We start from the raw sequence: 18,301 nt of genomic DNA on the forward strand, positions 1-18,301 counted from the left end.
CTTCCTGGTGCATGGTGCCTGGATGAAGGAATTGAAACCATTGACTGAACCCCATGCGCGCCTCACATAAGTCCAATAGGCTGTACATACAAGCATATGGAGGCCATACAAACTATGGCCTCCATATGTAACTGTTGCTGCAATAAAATTTTGACAAAATAAATCGCATCATTGTTCCACTTTTTCTTTAAATTCCACCCTGATAGTTTTTATTTTCATCAAACAGTGTGGTATCCTTTTGTTCCTAACACATTAGCCTGTCCTTATCAGTATATGTATATCAGTATATCTGTCTCTCCTGTGCTGGGTCTGGAAGACAGGTTTTTGATAGATAGTGGTGGGGATGGGCTCTAGTCTCAGTAGTATTAGGATGACCAGGTGTCCCACTATATATGGGACTACAGAGCATTTCAATTCCTCATTTCTTCTTCCACATACTGAGGCAATGTAATCAATTTTTTAATTTTTTTTACCTGTGGCTATGCAGGTTAACTGATCACCACTTTGTGCTGTCCCAAATATTGCAAGGCACCACAAAATCATAAAGCATGCAGATTTTAGCAGAACTGCACAGATGCGACTACGAGGAAAATGAAACCAAGCTACAACAAAGATGACTTATGACCGGGCGAAGTCAGTGGAAGATGATTTTCAGACCTTTTCCCTTTTTACCCAGAGTTATTTTTCAATTTCACACAGGCACAGTATAACAGAGCACAGCTGAGTCTCACATATTACGTTATAGGTATTAAAATTTCAGACTTCCTCTTAGCATAGGTGATGTATCATATAGTCAGAACTCAGTTTGATGGTATTTTTTCCAGGGAAAGAAAATCTATATTTTAATTGTAATTACTATTATTTTCAGTATTTGATATCATAAAAATTATAATGTTATTAAATGCGACGTACTTTTTTCAAATAAATTAAAATAAAAACAATTCAAATTATTGCAATTTTGTAAATCTCGTGTGTTTAGATCATTCAGGCTCAGCAAGACAAACAGAATTCCTGTGAAATTACAAAAGTACATTTTCAAATAAATAACACCTGCAAGGAACTCCATAAACAGGACAGGCACAAACAGGGATTTACATCCAATGAAGGACAATTTAAATGTTTTCCTCTCATTCATATTTGAACAGCATCCCCACCAGAAGAGTTCAGTGTCCTTCTCTCCTCCTCCTCCTTCTCCCATTATAAAACCTGCTCACTCCGAGTCTTGGGAATAATGTCTGTCACCGTTTGGGGGGCTGGGGAGAGCTTTAACCCGGTCACAACGTGGGGAAGTTGCGCACGGGTTCTTCTGCGTTGCCATGGGTTTTTTGTGAAACCTATTGACTACGATAGGGTCCCTTCTTTTCTTTGAGTCTGTCATTGTGGAGGTGGAGGAGAAGGAGGAGGAAACCGCTATTACTTTTTTACCCTTTTTACAGAGGCGCAGAGGGGAGGAGGAGGAAGAAGAGGAGAGGGGAGCAATAGTAGCATCCAAAGGAGGAGGACGAGGAAGAGGAGAAGAGGAGGAGGAGGGGTGGTACTCCGCTACACACCAACTGCGAGGCACGGCGGCAGCGTTACGTTGACAGTTAACACTCCCTCTGCCTTCTTCCTCCAGCGGTGGACACAATTCAACTTTGTGAACGGCTGTCTGGACATGAGTAGCACCTGAAGGTGAGTTCTTTTTAAAAAAAATTCTTCTTTTTTCACTTTGCTTCGAAAAGCAAATCGCGTTTTTCCCCTCCTTTGACTTTTTAGTTGTGACACTTGTTAGAAATGTTTGCTAGCTTGCGCACGCGGAGCTCCCCGGTTGTTATAGTGATATACAGCAGATACCTGCACGGGCTCTATATGGCAGGTGCTTGGAAATGCCAGTTTAAAGAAGAAGAAGAAGTAGAGGAAGGAAATAAAGAAAGAAGGCAAATGTAGGAAAAGATGGATTTGGGATGGAATTGGGAAGTGTTGTCACGACTGCTTTGGGAGAATGTTTCATGAGTGGAATAATAACTACAGGTGCAGTTTAGAGTAATAGAAATGGTGTTGCTAGCTACCTTTGCTTCAGCCCCTTTTTAAATCACGTCCGTTGTATGCCGAGAGAGAGAGTTACTGCTTGTGAATTAATGCCTTTCTTATTTGTATGACAGCCTGAGGTAAAAAAAAAAAATTCACTGGAGATCACACACACACACACACACACACACACACACCATCCTTCTTATTTACCACTACACTGACCATAACACAGGGCTGATCTGAGCCTGCATATCACTGGCTTGCATGCTGAGTGCTGAACTGCAGAAGGGAATCACACCTTGTCACCCAGCATGGTGAATCTCATTCTTAGAGGGCAAAAAAGTGCTTCTGCATGTGATATGAGAGTCATTTGCCTGGTATGTGGAGTAGGAATAAAGGTGCATGTGTTCTGAAGTGTAGACTTGAATGCAGAGGACCTGTACAAAAGGTTAACTGGTGTCACATTGGACATTCAAACTCTGTAAAAGGCTGTAGAAAACGAAATAAAATAAAACACCCTAGGTTTCTCTAATCTCGTTCTGCTCTTACGGGAAGTGGCTCCTCATTACGTGCGTTAGATATGTGATGCGTGATTGGCATAACTGATTAGACTTTAATCTGTGCGATTAAAATCACATTACAGTCACATTTTAAACCAAGGGCAGTCGTTGCTTGTGTGCCTCATTGTGTTTGCTGCACGTATGAACCGACTGTGTCTCACGTGGCGGGTATGAGGATTCCCTTAGTGTGAATATTTACGAGGTATGCAAATGTACTAAACTCCTGTGTGGAAGTGCAGCGATTTCAAATGTAGTGTTGTTTTCTGGGTCCCCTTGTAGATGATGCCTTTGAGGGAATCCCAAGAAACAGAACTGTTCCGTAGCTTACCCATAATTTGATATTTTTAATTCCTTTTGATCGTTGTCTTGTATTGTTCGCAGAACAGTCGATGCAACCCATATTGTCTGCACATTTGTAATGAAAAAGGGAAAAAAACAACAACCATGCACACACTAAACACTGCCACTTTTGTTTGTTTTCGGGGTGCTGCTACTTCTTATCCTGGTCCCGTTGCTTAGTGTTCAATGCAAAGACCTTGTGAAGGTCAAACTGCCATTAGTGAGTTTAATCAAATCCAGCTGCAGATCCTATTCATGCTGCCCACCCCCCTTCATCCCAGCACATAGCTTCTCCGGTGTTCTCACACATCAGGTAAGTTGTCTAAATTTCATTTCTAGGCCAAAGACAAGAGGCTCTAATGGCACTTGTCATCACACGTGGTTTCCCCCCTCAGCTTCTCTGTATTCAGGGCAGTGGTGCTTTGTGTCCAGAAGTAGGTCGAATGCTTCTCACCAAACAATTTGAACGATCGCCAGTAATTGGACAAGCAAAGTGTCGACCATCTCCCAGCCGGTCCATGTCAGCCAGCGCCCCCCACCAGCCCCTGCCATCCTGTCTCCGCACCACTTAATATTCAGCTCCAACCTGGCACATTTCATGGAGCTTTTTCATCCTTTTAATCATTTTGATTGCTAAATGCAGCAAACAGAACATCCTTTGTGGCCGCAGACGGGCTCATTCTTAAAACGGCCTTGCAAGCTCAGCTGACTGAGTGTTTACAATGCAGTTTCCGCAAAACTGTTTAAATAAAACTTCCATCAGTGCTTGGTATTGCACAGGAACACCTGAGCTTCCAACTTTGTTGTGTTTGTCATCGGATTTTGCTCAAACTGGCAGTGCCATTAAAGGCAGGAAGTGCATTGAAAACATGAAAGACAAGAGACAAGCTATGATTTTTGTCTTTACCTGTTCATACAGGTGTGTGTTTGCCTTGGAGCTGAAATGTTTGCACTGATGGCATGTGTGTGTCTGTGTGTATGCATGTTGTATCGTCCTGTGTACAGCGGGAGGGAAATGAGGGGGCTGAGAGTTAAAAGGGGAAAGAAACAGAGAGCCCTTTCTTTTGTACCCAGGCCGTATTCACCTGGCCTTTATAGAGCAGACTGAAACAAGCCGAGATGCTGTGTGTGACTGAGGCGAATCAGCCTTTATTTCAAATATTTGATCCAAAAAGAGTTTTGACTCTGACACATTCTTTCACATAATCTTTGCTTTTTAAGCACTCTGAAGTGTTTACCTGTGTCTCATCCATGCAGTCTGCAGTAGATGCATTTCACCAGCATCAGAGCTGTAATTTTGGGCTGTAATTCAGTCCTGTCGGATGGAATCTGGAGTATCAGATGGCTGTAAGAGATTAGTGAAAGCAGCCTGACAGCAGCGAGCAGGAGTGAATAGCTGTATCAGACTAATTGTCCATTTTAGCTGCCCTTTTATCACCCTATCTAGAATGTGTTGCTAGTCGAGATGCAAAACAAAAAAAGTGCCTGTTGGAACAAGTACGATGCAAAGGGAAAACCCAAAGTCTGATAACAACAAGCATTACAATGATATACCTGGCGGCGTTAAGATGTTCAAATGTGTTTTCCCGGAAGAGGCTGGCAGACGTGTAGAGAAGGTGTGGAGCCTAGCAAGTACCCAGGCCCTAATTGAGGTTCAGCTCAGGCTCCACCACTACAAGCAATTACACTGACGACTTGTGCTCCCTGTGCTTCAGGCAGAGTTGAGAGTGCTGCGGCATAGCCGTACCTGAGCCCTGCTCTTTCATGTTTGTCACCGATGACAGCCAGAAAGGCACATTCCAGCCAGTAAGTTCTGGAAATGTGTCTGGTTACATGAAATATTCATTTCCTTTTCCTGCTCTCCAGCAATGTGCGTATTTATTTACCAGATTTTCTTTTTTTATGATTCCCATGATTGGCTCAGAGAGGAGATGTAGGGGGGAGGAGGGCTTGAATTCTTATTATTTTTCCCCCTCCATGCAGCCTCCGATGGGGGATGAAGGTGAAAAGATAAGAGGTGCTGATCATCAGAATCAAGGTTTATTTCTTATTTAACAGGCCACTGCATCATCAGGACCAGTGGGCGAACATGATCAATGCCTTCTCGCACTGCACGGACAATTAATCAGGAAACACTGAAGGACAAACCCGTAGAGAGGTCAATGTTATCTTGAATGTTCAGTTCTACTTTTTTCTTTTTTTTGTGCAAAAGAAGCGAATAAGAGGGCGGGAGCAGGCGATGTGCTTCAGGCTCATCCCTGTCTGGAGGTTCAGTTTGGCCCGTCATTGCTCCTTTTTTCTGTGCTGCTGAGGCTGTTTTCTCACAAATGGAACATTTTACCCAGACATTGTTATTTGCTGCCAGCCCCAGAGCTTGCAGTGCTTTCATATCTTTCATAGTGTTTTCTGTTTACATGCCATAATTCAGAAAAAATGTCCCATCATTGTTATGTACAAGCGTTTACACGCATCTTTCATTTGTATTGTTATTATCCTCACCTCCAGGCTGTTTGTCAGTGTGCTTTTCATGGGAATTTCTTTTCCTTCTCTGCTGGAATCAGAGCAAAGACAGCGTCATGTAGTGTTCTTCTGTGTCGTCTGGCTTCACAATTGTAATTTTTATGTTGAATTAATCAACTTAGATTAGGCTCACATGAAAACCATGGCCAGTAATGAGAACCAGTAAAGAGGATGTTTTACGAGAGGAATTCTAATCCTAATGTGCATTGCTGTCAGCTCTAAACTAATTTTTCCAATCTCATTGTCCTGTTTTTTTTTGCATGCCTGCTCAGAATTTTAGTGTCGCCTCTGGATCATGGGGTACATATCCATGCAAATTCAATGTTTATGTTAAAAACCTTGGCGAAAAGGGCAACACAACCATAAGATTCTCCAAGGAACAACGAACATGACAGATATGCCTCAAATAGCAAGAAGTTATTGCCCTTAAGTCAGTGAGAGTCAGGGATGATTTCCATTTCAATTGCAGTCTCAATTTGGGATAAGTCATGCATACAGAGGTAAGACGAACAAAGAGCTTAGGAATAAAAGTGACAAATGGAACAGAAGAGCCTGGTATCATTGGCTTTGTGTCCCATGAAGGGTATTGTGTGGATAAGGTTACAAGGGGACCCTTGGGACATGAAAGTGAAGGGCACCAACGATGAGGAAGGACACGTTTGACAAGCAGGGGACACAGAGGGCATACTGGGCTCGATATGAAACACCCCTCAGACTATGATTCTGTGACTCATGTCAGTAAATTTGTTGGGGTTATCTCTCAAAATTGCTTGTGTTGTCTAAAGAAAAGTCCCCAGAACTTTATTCGGTTTATAGTCATATAAAACAAAGCAACAGATCCTCACGTTTTGATACGCTGACAGTAAAAATCCATAATAAATCTATGATGAAGGATTATGAAAACAAAAACCCTACAGTATTATATGAATCATGCAATCCGATTGTTCAGTCTGACGTCACTAGCCGTGTCTGGGCCTAAACTCCGCTGCAGGTCCATATATCAAACGATCACTATGGCATTACTGAGAGTTGAAAAACTGTCTAAAGTCTTTCATCTTTAATAAAATGATCAGCGTTCTGCTCTACCAGGTGTAACAATTGAGTTTAACATCCAGGCATCCATGAAAACGGAATTTATGACATTTAACGGAGTTAGAAGTTAGCAGGGAGTTAGCTCGCTAGCTTCTATCTAAATACAATATAGCATGTCCTGACTGCGGGGTTTTGGAAACAAATTAAAACGTACAGCTCTGCTATCACTTCCAGCATAAATGAAGACAGGAAACTAAACAGCAGTGACGTTTGTAGGGTTACTGAAGTTGGGCTAGCTGGTATATAATGATGTGCTACGTGACCGCTAGCGACACAGCTATGTTAGCATAATATAAACAAGCTAACTTTTTTTCCACTCGATAAAAGTTAACGTGAGTGTCTCAGTGGTCAGGAACAAATGTAATCGCATGGCAGGATGCTGTAAAAGGACCAAACTTCAGCCAGGAGAACAACTGAGATAATCCATCCACAACACGAGGTTAGTCATGCATATACTGCTGCATGGGCTGGGCTGTAGTTACATCCTAAGGTTTTAAAAACTGAGCTTAAATAAATGATTAGCGGTAATAAAAACCGAGGGTGGTCAACAGGGATCACTGACTGTTTTAGGAGCTTGTCCAATGTTTTGTCTACTGTTGCAGCTTTTCTCTATTCGCCTGTGTTTTCTTCAGTACATTTGACCTTTCAAGGTCACCATATATGATAATACATCTGGGGTTAGGGTAGGTTGAGGATTTGGCTAATGCCCACACATTTTTATGGAATTTTCACCTATTTGGAAAACATTTTAGAGAAAAATATGAATGGCAATCAAAGTCATTCAGCACAGCCTAGTTTGCTTTGTTTAATTAAGCCGTATCTTTAAACAAATAGAGGGTCAGTTTCTTTTGCTGTGCCCCAAATTCTGTCTGCATATTCAGGAAAAATCCAATATTTCATGTAGTACTGTAGAAATTGTAAAGGAGGTCTCTCTTAAAGTATGTGTTTGTTTGACAGGGTGTACTGTGAGGGCAGCAATGCTGTATTTCCAGATGCTTCCCCTGGGACCTCATTACATTGTGTGGGGCTCTGTTGGGTACTGTAAGTGGACTGTTGGGAGTCCCAAGCCGGTGCAGCCCCATGTATGATGATTTGGTGTGAACATACAATACAGTGTCTGCTCTGCATATTAAGAGCCTATTTACTGGCCCATTGGGGCCTGGAGTCAAGCACAGTAGTATCATCCAAATGAAAGATTAGAGAGCAGATCAGGCACGATTAGAATCGTGGAATAAAGAGGCAGGGCTGCGTGGTCAATTTTCTAAGTGGGCTAACACACGAGCAAAGACTTTAATCCTTTTCTGTTTTCTGTTGCACCATTTAATTTGGTCTATTTTTCCAAATTGCCATTTGGGTCGGTTCAAAGGTGGGGAATGTCCCAGCTGTTTCATACTGACATGGATACAATATTTCATATATATTTTCACGTTTTAAAAATCTGATGAGGCATATGCTGTGGTGGTTCTTTTTGTGTTGACTTCTTAATACTAATTCATGTTTTCTGCAGTTTTTGAAGGTTGTGATATTTCTAAAAGTCTTTGCAGTTGCCCTTCAGGGTGTTCCACAGAGAGCCAAAACTCAGCATGTCTATTTCTTAATGCACTCTCCCCACAGATAGAGCAAATGATGAGTGAAAGAATCTTGCCAAGCTGGTACGGGTCCAAATTAATTCATCAGCTTGGGGGAGCTCCGAACATTTTTACAAGTGTGACCCACAGACCTCAAGCTACGAACTGCAGACCTCCTTGACCTCATTATTTTTAAAGCTCCAGATTGTTGAGGGTAGAAACCAAATGTGCTTCTTACAGAGCACATTTTTATGGCCGCGTATTGGATTGCAAACGATCTCACTTTATAACGTTTTCTGTAGCTTACAGTGGAGTTCTAACGAGTATCAAGGGGAGGTTTTTTGCTGATAAAGTAAGACCAGTCACTGGGACTCATTCTGTTTAGGTGTAGCTATTAGAATGTTTAGACATAAAGAAAATAGCTTGGTGCTAAATTACTAAACATTTTAGTCACAAATTGACTCATTTGGAGACATAAGAGGGCAGTGGTAGGGGTAAGTACAGTTTAATTGCATTAGCTAATCAGTGTTATGCAGACTTTCCTAAACACAGCTACAAGAGTGTAGCACTCATTATGAAATGCCAACCAGATTAGCAGCCACTATAATTGGAAGTGTTTTCTTTTTAGAAAATGGTATGCAAACACTTTAATGTTGAAGTTGGGATCTCTTTGTAGACAGTAGAGGTGGTAGATAAGACTATTGGGTAACTTTAGGATCAGAGTGAATTTTTAGGGAATGTTGGACATTGTTTATTTGAACCTTTATTTCTTATTTGTGCCATAGTTGAAAATATTCACAAATATTACATTTTCCACAGTTAGTTGTATCCAAAACGCTCCATACAAGGCTTTCAGGTCTTTTTCTTCAAATAGCATCCATGGTTCATAGAAATGCAGCTGCAGGATCTATCCTTTGTGCACTGGCTGTTGTGCGAACTGCACTTTTTCAAACACAGAAAGGCAAACATAAAATATTGGTATGGAACTTTTACATTAAAAGCAAAATGCACAACAGAAGAAGGAAAATTCGAATTACATCCTTCTGTCACAGAGGAAATACATGATTAACAGCCACATGGTAATTCACAGTGATGAACTGCAGATGTATTTGAAAAGGAAGCAGATGTTTGCCTCAGATTAATGCTGATGTTGAGAGGAACAAATACTTTACAGATAAAAACATTGCCCTGCAGTCTAGTAATTAGCTCTTATTGCTTGCCTGCCTACATTCATCAATGCAGAATCCCTTATCTAGGGTTGCACTTGTATCACTCTACCTACCAAATAGTTATAGGTAGACTTTAATCCTAACCTTGATTAGAAGAGATTGAAAAGAGGTGACAAAAATGTCAGTGCAACACTAGCAATCTGGGCAAAATCTGCTTAGTTTTTATTGCCTTCTGTCAGGTTTTTCAGCTCTATCAAAATTCTGTGTATAAGCAAACCACATGTCTTTTCACTGTGAGTGCTTTGCCAATTTGAAATGGCTTAAAGGCTTGAAAGATTGGCTTAAAGAAACAAAAACAGATCAATAGAGGTGATCCTCGAGAAACCTTGCTTTGATATCCTTGGCTTCAGCCTGGAAATGCTCCCATCAGTCTTCATGCGACATGCAACACAGGTTTTTCTTTTTTTGTCTTTCCTCCGGCTTTCAGCTGACCCTTTTGCTTTGTAGCCGCAGGCAGCATGTCAGCTTTGCCGGTGAGAACATCTGGGTGGTCTTCAGTTGTAAGATTCACCACCACCACCACAACTCCTTAAGGCACACTACTGCTGGCACTTTGTTGTCTTAAACATTGACATTTGCATTTAAATTGACTTCATGCCGCCGTGATTTATTTCCTTGAGAGAGTGACAGAGTTTTGTCGAAGGCTTTGCCTCTAATTCTCTCGCATCTGCCAAAAGCATGATAACCGAGGTGGGATTATTATTGAAAGGAATTGCGGTCATAACTTTGTTTCGTAGTGTAGCATAGCCACACACCAGCCACAGACCACTTGCATCTCACAAATTCTTTTAAAACTGCAGATTAAATTCTAGCCAGCCATGCTTGACGGTTTTTCTCATGAATTAATTGTAGTGAAGAAAAAAACATTTCTTCACATTGCTGTGAAAATTGAACTTGGAACGTTCCTATGAATTTGTTAGATCTCTAAAAGTAATGTAAAACTCTGTTGGATAGAGCTTTGCAACTATACAGGTCTTGCTTGGCTCAACTTAGCAGAATGACAGGATGTTCGTGCCGATATTTTGCATGCGTGTCTGTGCTAAAATGTTTTTTTATCCCCTGTTATTACCGCTGTCACTAAAGGGGAATAACACCTGTTTAGCACGTCCCGCCTTAAAAAAACATTTTATGACTCTCAAGCTCTTTCAAAGCATGTTGTCACCTCTATGATTTATCCACCTTGTAAAAATACTCCAACAAGAAATTGCCAGCTCTGCAGGGGTCATGATAATTCACAGGCCCACGTTGCTCACAGAGTGACAGCTTGACACAAGAAAGCGAGTATAATTGACACTATTAGTCTTGAGGTCTGTCAGTTTTTTGACAGTTGATGAGTCCACATGCGTCTTTCCTTCCACTATCCAGAGCAAATTAATAGCTCCTGTTCTTAAACCATTTTACACCTCAGTAATCCCTTTCTAAAAGCTGCTTTGCCCAGCTGAGCCACAGTTTGTGCCCCGTGTCACGGATTTGCGATTATCCTTTTCCAAAGTGTGAATCATAGGTGCAAACACACCCTGGTGAAAGAGGATCCACGAGTCAGATTCTCCCAAGGTGCGTGTTCATGTCTTCTTGTTGAACCAGTGCTATATAAGGCCCCTGGGTTCTCCTGCGTGGTGTTACTCACCTGCCGTTGGAACATTTGGATCATGTCCCTGGGCAATGAGCAGCCCTCAGTCTCCCATTTGCAGCCAAACCAAAGTTACAGATGGCTGCGCTGCTTCCTGTGGTTCGCCAGTGGCTGAGGTGTGGAGAATTTGAAGGTTGCAGTCAGGTCTTTCTCTGCTGTTCAAATGTCATTACTGACACACTGAGGTCTCTTTAAAACTTGAGCCGCTCTTTTCCTCCACCACCTGCAGTGAGATGGGGTTTTAGCAGGGGTCCAAAGTGTGCCAGAAGCACTGCTATTAACCCTGTGTATTGTGTCTTTCTATGAAGGGCAGTCTACTGGCAGACTCTTCCCCTCATCATAATAGAACAGACTTCACTCCTTCTGGTGAGGATGGACATAGTTTGCTGGCTTTCAAAGAACCTTCAGGCAGATTTTCGAACAGTGGACGCTCTTTTCTTCCCATTTGCACAATATTTGTTTTTGGACAATGTTTAGGCTGACGCTGCTCGTCCTTGAGATTGGTTCAGCTATCTCCATCATGAAGTAAACAAGCTCTCTCCCCTCATTCACTAGACAACCAGACTGTAAAGAGCTATTCAAGAAAAGAGAGAAAAAAAAACAATGAGTCTTCCCCAGTGTGTGTGGGAGTGTGTCTTAACATCACAAAGAAAGAGTGAGTCTCTAACTTCAGAGGCGTGTTAACATAAAAGCGAAGAGAAGAGGATTTTTTAGTAATCACAGTGGGGTGCTGTTTTGTTCCTAGAGATGTGAAGTAGCAGTATGGTGAATCTGATGATGATATCAACACGTTTTGAGGAATTCACCATTATTCAAACCTATTTTTTTTCTTATTTTCTCTTAGATATAAAATGGTACAGTGGTGGATGTTTAAAGCTCGGGCTTCAGACTGATGTAAAAGTTTGGTTTCAGACAGCTTTTATACGCTCTCTGGCTCTGTGTGGCCGTCTCAGGCACATAGCTCTGATCACAGGAACCCCACCCACCTTTTGTTCATATCTTTTGTTTCCGGGGGGCAGCCAGTCAGAAGAGGCCCAAAGGCAGTGGGGTAATTTACCAAAATTGCATGCTTCACACAGTGTATGAACTGAGATTCGGTGTGAAGTAAACAAGCATTATTTTGAAGTGTGACTCATGCAAAGCTACTCTTGTCCAAAAATAAAATATTGAATTTGAAGTGAACATAAAAAGTCCCCTTTAAAAATGTTACAAATGTATCTTCTTCTTCACTTGTGCTTAATTACTTATTACAATATTTGTCTGCACATTGTACACACTTAATGTTGCTGGCATTGGAGGTAATTTAAATTCTCAATGTGGTACTGTAACACAGATGGCAGAACAGCTGCGATTGAATGAATTAGTTAAAAAAAGTAGATAAAATAATTGCCCGGGCCTGGACTGCATCATTTTGTGACTGCATGCTTAGTAGCCCAGAGAGGAAAAACTCTGAATATGTGGTGTGAGTAATGGATATGCATCTAGTGTGTGGTGATTCATATTATATGTAGGTGGAAGAGCATACATTACTGGAAGTGTGACTGTTGCCAGTAATATCGTGTCTTTCTGCCGTCTTGTTTTTCCTTTTTTCTTGTAAATTGTTAAATGGTGTCCAGTCCAGCTGTAGGTGGGGGGGATTCCATTACTGTGCTCTGACCCCACACTGGCTTTGAAAGAAAGCCGAGAGGGGAGGGGGGTTGTTTGTGGTGAAAATGGTTCAAAATGCTTTTCCCCTGCACAGTAGTTGATTTATAAGACTGCATGTCTCCCGTTTCCTGCTGCTTTGTTAAAGCAGAACGTCGGACTATTAAACTGATGGTCTAACATTGCTTTGTCACTGTCAATATTAAGGATGAGGGCTGGGGTTGGTCATGGAGACCCTTCTTTGGGTTTCTTCATTTCTACATGTGTGTTTACCTTTATAAAAGGAGCTCTTTGCATTTGAATGAAGAGAAAGATGAACAATAAAAATGGTTTGATCAAAGGTGTACGTACTTAGGCGGACCAAAAAGGTTTTGTCCTGAGCCATGTCCTGTCTTGATCCACCTACTACATACACAAGAGCACGTTGGGGGTATTCCTTTCCATTCTGATCAGAGGTAGGAGCTCTGGTGCCCAGAATGCAGAGCACAGCAAGTCCACAGCCATCATCATTAGAGCTACACTGCTGCGGACACTAATGGCTGTCTCCATTCTGCTGCCTCTGCACATTCACGGGGCTCTGCTGAGACTTGAGGGTGTGAACACATGAATTATTTTCCCAGGGAGGAATTCACCATTCCTGTTCCCACTTTAAAGTCTAAGATGTAGAAACCTTAATATAGCCAAGAGCCACCATGAGTGCATTAGTGGTGACGTCCTCTTTCTGCCACCCTTGAATCATCAAAGGGGGCTAATTGGGGAGTTTGTCCTCATTTATATTCATCCAAAGGCTGGAAAAGATGGTGCTGTTTACTTGTTTCAATATTGAGAAGAGGGGGAGCGGAGAGGAGGGACAAACAGTGTTGGCAGTGTTAAACTGGGGGATGGGGCTGGTAAAACTGATGTGCTGTGAATTTCTTGTCCCTGGACTCGTGATTGAGGTTTAAGATTTAAATGAACAAAATCTGCATCTTTAAATGGAAAGTGAAGGTGACGTATGCATGTTTCAGTGGAATGAAGATTTATTACCTTTATTTCTCAAGAAAGTGTTAAATGCAATATTTGAGAATCAATACAGGGTCATGACAAGGCACATTCATCAGTTTTGTTTATTTTTTCAGTCAAAAGCTTCACGTGGGTATCTTTTTCCAATTACATGCAAAGGCGGGCGGAGGCAGCCGAACCCCCTCTTTCTGCTGCGACCGTATAGATCGCGACCGTATAGATTTTCAGCCATCTGAATGGACTCTTTAGTGCCTGCGGTCATTGTGTTGAGCCAGTTTCCTGATTTTTGGCACAATTGTTCCCTCCTCCTGATCGACACTTTATAAATCAATAGGCTTTCATAGTAATTTACCTTTGTGAGGCCCTGAGAGCTTGTGGTAAATTCACTGTAAACCATAGAATTGGTGCAGTTCTCTGATGTCCTCACCACTTAAAGCTTTGTGAATCAATGGGTGTGTTTAGTTAGAGACTTACATACTTATTTGTTTTCTCTTCAGCTAAATAAACTGCAGATTGATGGTGTGGGATTGATCACTATTCCCCTGCAAATAGTTCATGATTTATGCTTTGAACTCTAAATCCAATGTGATTCTGGAAAATAGGGCATTACTGATTCTGATTAGCTCATTGGCTACACTCTGTCCCTACCTGATGGTAATCAATACTCATAGTGTGGGAGATCAATTCCCTTATATGGTGCACAGGCTGGGGACCCCATTGCTGCTATGGAACCCATCCACAAACCACTGAGGCCAATTTTAATAATGATTTTCAGGATAAAACTATATCAGCTGAATCATCAGTTGTCAGAGTAGTCACAGTGGCAGAATGAGTGTGTTTTACAGCTGAACAATAATCTTAGTGTTCTTTTCTGTAATATGCTGATCTGCCATCGAACACACTTTGATATCAATCTGTCTTTGTTACAAAATCCGCCACTAATGTCAGCCTGTCTCTATTTTTTTTAAAATTATATTATTTTGATTACTGACCAAGAACGGAAGTCTAATTAGTCTTATCCAGATATATCTGGGCTTTGAATTGGAAAAACAAAAACACACGATTGAGCCTGATTGATTGGCTGCAGTCAGTTGTCCGATATGTAATTTTACAAATCCTGTACTCCTTAGTTTTTCACTCATATTTTTAAGGTACTGTAAGAAAGACTAAAGGAGCCCAAGCCTAGACAGCTAGCAAGTTGTTAGACATATATCAGTTTTAAATCTTTTTCTTAAATGTAATAAAATGTCACACGTTCAGTCCAATGCAGCAGGGAAACTCCAAAGCTAAATGCATCAATAGTATTACTGCTGCCTCTTTCAGAGGTTTACTGTATCTAGTTCACTTGCATTTTGATCAATCACGTTTTTCAATAACCTCATTCTGGATTAGCAGCTGAGCGCTCAGGCACAGCAGACAACAGGCCATAGAGAATCAAAGCTGTCGACCGAGAAGTGCGCTCATGTTGCTAAGATGCAGTGTACTGACCATTGTTCATCATCAGACACAGCTGAGGAATATGCATTATGGATGAGATAGTCATTCCACATGTAACATATCAACTGTTGAAGGTTTGAAGATGAAAGCTTGAATGCCAGACAGTGAAAAGTCTGCCTGACACTGACCAGAGATCCTGCTGTGACCACAGCATGAGGTTGAATCAGAGATCAATCAAAGCCTTTCGTTAATGTGGAGACGAATTCTGCTCAGCCTATTGCCAGCTTCCTTAAACGCAACATGGTGGAAGCCATTAAGCACTCTTAAAGACATCTTACATCTATAGGCATGTGGAAAAAATGGAGTGCCAGCTGAGGTATAAATATTAACTTTTTGGCATCTGTTGAAGATGTGCATGGGGGTTGTTTTATCCTCAAGGTTCATAAATGAACCACATTTTATCCATTTTAAGTTTTTCTGTTTCACCTAAAGCCCCTTCAGTCACTGGTAGTAGGACAAACAAAACAGCAGCAGTGATTCATCAAACTTTGGTAGATTTAAAAGACAAGTGTGAAAATGTTTATTATGCAATTTAGTTTTCAGTTGTTATACACAAATAATTACAAAGGAGAAATACTAACAAACAAAACGTTTTCTAGGAAATCTACTGTCAAATGTTCCCTCCATGCTGTCCCAACTTCAGTACCAAAACACAGCAATTCCTAAACCTCCTTTTAATAGAGTCTTTCAGGGAGGCACAGGAAGAGGAACAAATGCCTCTATTCAGTGGTGTCCAAAATGCTAATGCCTCCAGCTCTTAACACGTTTATAAGGGTTCCCATGTCACGACATGGCATGGTCCATCCCTAATGGTGGCTGTGGCTGGGGACTGCATGAAAAAGACAGACGCACTGCAGAATCGCAAGAAATATGATAACAAGACTGCTGGTTTCCTGGGAAACGGGAGGCTTGAACCCCATGTTTTGCTCATGAACAAAAATGCACACCAGCATGTTATGTCACACTGAGCTTTCTCTTGTCCACACAGTCACTGAAACCTCTGTGTGAAGCACAGACCATGACATTTAATGTATCTATAAAAAGCAACTATGTTTTTGTTATGTAACAACTTTGCTGGCTGTTTTAAAGGAGAAAACGAGGGGGGGAAAGGCACTCGATTGATCGTGCAGGTGCTCTCATTGAACAGTTGGCTTTTTCACTGGATTATATCGAATTATGGTAACTATGTCCTTTTGTGTGCAAATGATGGCAGCTCAAGTTTCTCAATAGGGGAAACTTTCTGCAAGCAAATAAATGAGGGGTAGGCAGGGTTTAGTGATTGCTTGGGAAAGTAATTACCTCTTATCAGTATGGCTTCTGGAAAGACGTCTGAAGAGCCTTGCACCAGCCTACAGGTTTTTTCAATTGATATTATGTCATCTGCTCAAACCGTGTTTCTCGAGCGACATTCCTGTCAACCTGTCGAGCAGGTCCAATGCCGTATCGACCGGTTGAAACGATCGGACAACTCAGTGCATCAAACTACTCTCTCGCCTCCTAATTCCATTTTCAGTATGCCGTTTTACAAACCGAAGAAAACACCTGTTTCAAACAGACAACATAAGCAGCAGACTGAAATAATTGAACTGAGGTGAAATCTCGTAAGACTTCACTCCAAGTGGTGCTATTGATGTTTAGATAGCACGGACATGATATACTCTTGTGTACACTGCTAGTGAGGTGGTAGACTGAGCAGTGCTCAGAATAATAACCTGCCATTAATTTCAAACAGGACTCAATTACTCCTTGTGGGGGAGCCGGTCTTCTTACTTTGCTGTAGTGTGATTTTTGTTAAGCCCTTATTAACATCGTTTGAGGTTTTTCCTGTGTAAAAATCTGATTTTAAAATGGATTGCACTTCACTGTTTAATGTTTGTTCTTATTTAATTTAGCCCTCTATGGTCAGAGTGTTTTGGTAATGAAAGTAAAAAGAAAAATGGTGAACGAAAATGCTTCCTTATTGTTTTGGATCATTTTACCTGCTAAATAGATATTGATTAGGGATGTGATGATTCTCTTAATTCGTACTGCCCCGATGTTGGTTCTTATGTCTTTTTTCAGACCTGATCACTTGATCAGCAGTAGGTCACACACAGAAAATAAACAACATTCATTTGTTGTTTTTTCAATATACACAATCTTTAAATATCAGACCTTTCACCAGACTGCCTTGCTTTTCTTTAACTTCATTATAGTAATGTAATGAGAGCTCACTGGCATGAGACAGAGAATGTATCTATATAATGTCTATATTTTATAAAATTAAGAATGAAGTGCTTCAAGTTGTGAATATACTGTAAGTCAGCACCCTGACCATTTAGACTGGCTCTCACCCAGTCTAAAGGCAGCCAATCAGTTTACCTTTGGTCAGTCAAATATTTGCTCACTCTACTGGGAGCATTGAGACTGTGTACACCGTGACAAAAAAGTCACGTTTACCTTTCTATTATTTAGTCAGTGATGCATCCTTTCCAGATGAACTACCTCTGTTTTCATTGGCTCTCTTTTCTCTCTCTGCTGCCATTCCATCATTGATGCTGCTTTTAATTTGTTGACATTACTAAAGGCATCAAAGGAAATACTGAGCCTGAGTTCACTGGTACCTTTCAATCAACAAGAGCGCTCTTATGTTGTTTGTCTTTGGATGGTGTGTCACGGAGCTCACAATGCTTTGTGTTCAATCACCTGATTATCCAGCCACCACATGGAGCTACCGGGAGATCAGCTCAGTGCCCAGCTCTCCGTCGGTCAACCTGTTACTGGGAAGTTTTCCAAGCCACCAAACAAATCTATAATGCGCCAGTGTTTGCAGCAGCTTGTGTGATTATAATACACCTCTTGTTTCTATGACTGAGTCTATGGATACAGATGGCATGCCAGCACTAATGATTTTTATCTTCATTTCCTTCCCTTCCCTTGCCTTGTTGTTGGTTCGATTTTAAGATTAAGCAAATTGGATTTTATCCCCCTCAGTGCAGACCACAGCATAGCAGCTAAATGATGCTGCTCCTTCAGCTTTTGGACATACATTAACGGTCTGAGAAAGCCAGGCTCCTTTTGCTCTAACCACTTGATGCCTCTTGAGACCTCAATGAACTCTCTGTTTGCTCATTTGAAATGTAGAGCTTTTTTACTGCCTTACCTCTCAGCCTCCCAACTCTTTAAACCCTTTACATGTGTCTAGGGCTGAACGATTATGGAAAATAATCT

General features: G+C 41.3%; 1 protein-coding gene across 5 annotated transcripts in view; it reads left to right on the top strand.

Moving 5' to 3' along the window:
• The first annotated feature begins 1,482 nt into the window (after positions 1-1,482).
• chl1b (cell adhesion molecule L1-like b) overlaps positions 1,483-18,301 on the top strand; it is a 72,251-nt gene continuing 55,432 nt past the window's right edge. For all 5 annotated transcript variants that reach the window (XM_005726624.2, XM_013909239.1, XM_013909238.1 and 2 more), the window contains exon 1: positions 1,483-1,671. The gene's annotated coding sequence lies outside the window, so the exon portion shown is untranslated. The remainder of the gene's footprint in view (positions 1,672-18,301) is intronic.

The sequence above is a fragment of the Pundamilia nyererei genome, unplaced genomic scaffold (genome assembly GCF_000239375.1).
Source record: "Pundamilia nyererei isolate P.nyererei 1_Seehausen unplaced genomic scaffold, PunNye1.0 scaffold00021, whole genome shotgun sequence".
In the NCBI taxonomy this organism is placed as follows: Eukaryota; Metazoa; Chordata; class Actinopteri; order Cichliformes; family Cichlidae; genus Pundamilia; species Pundamilia nyererei.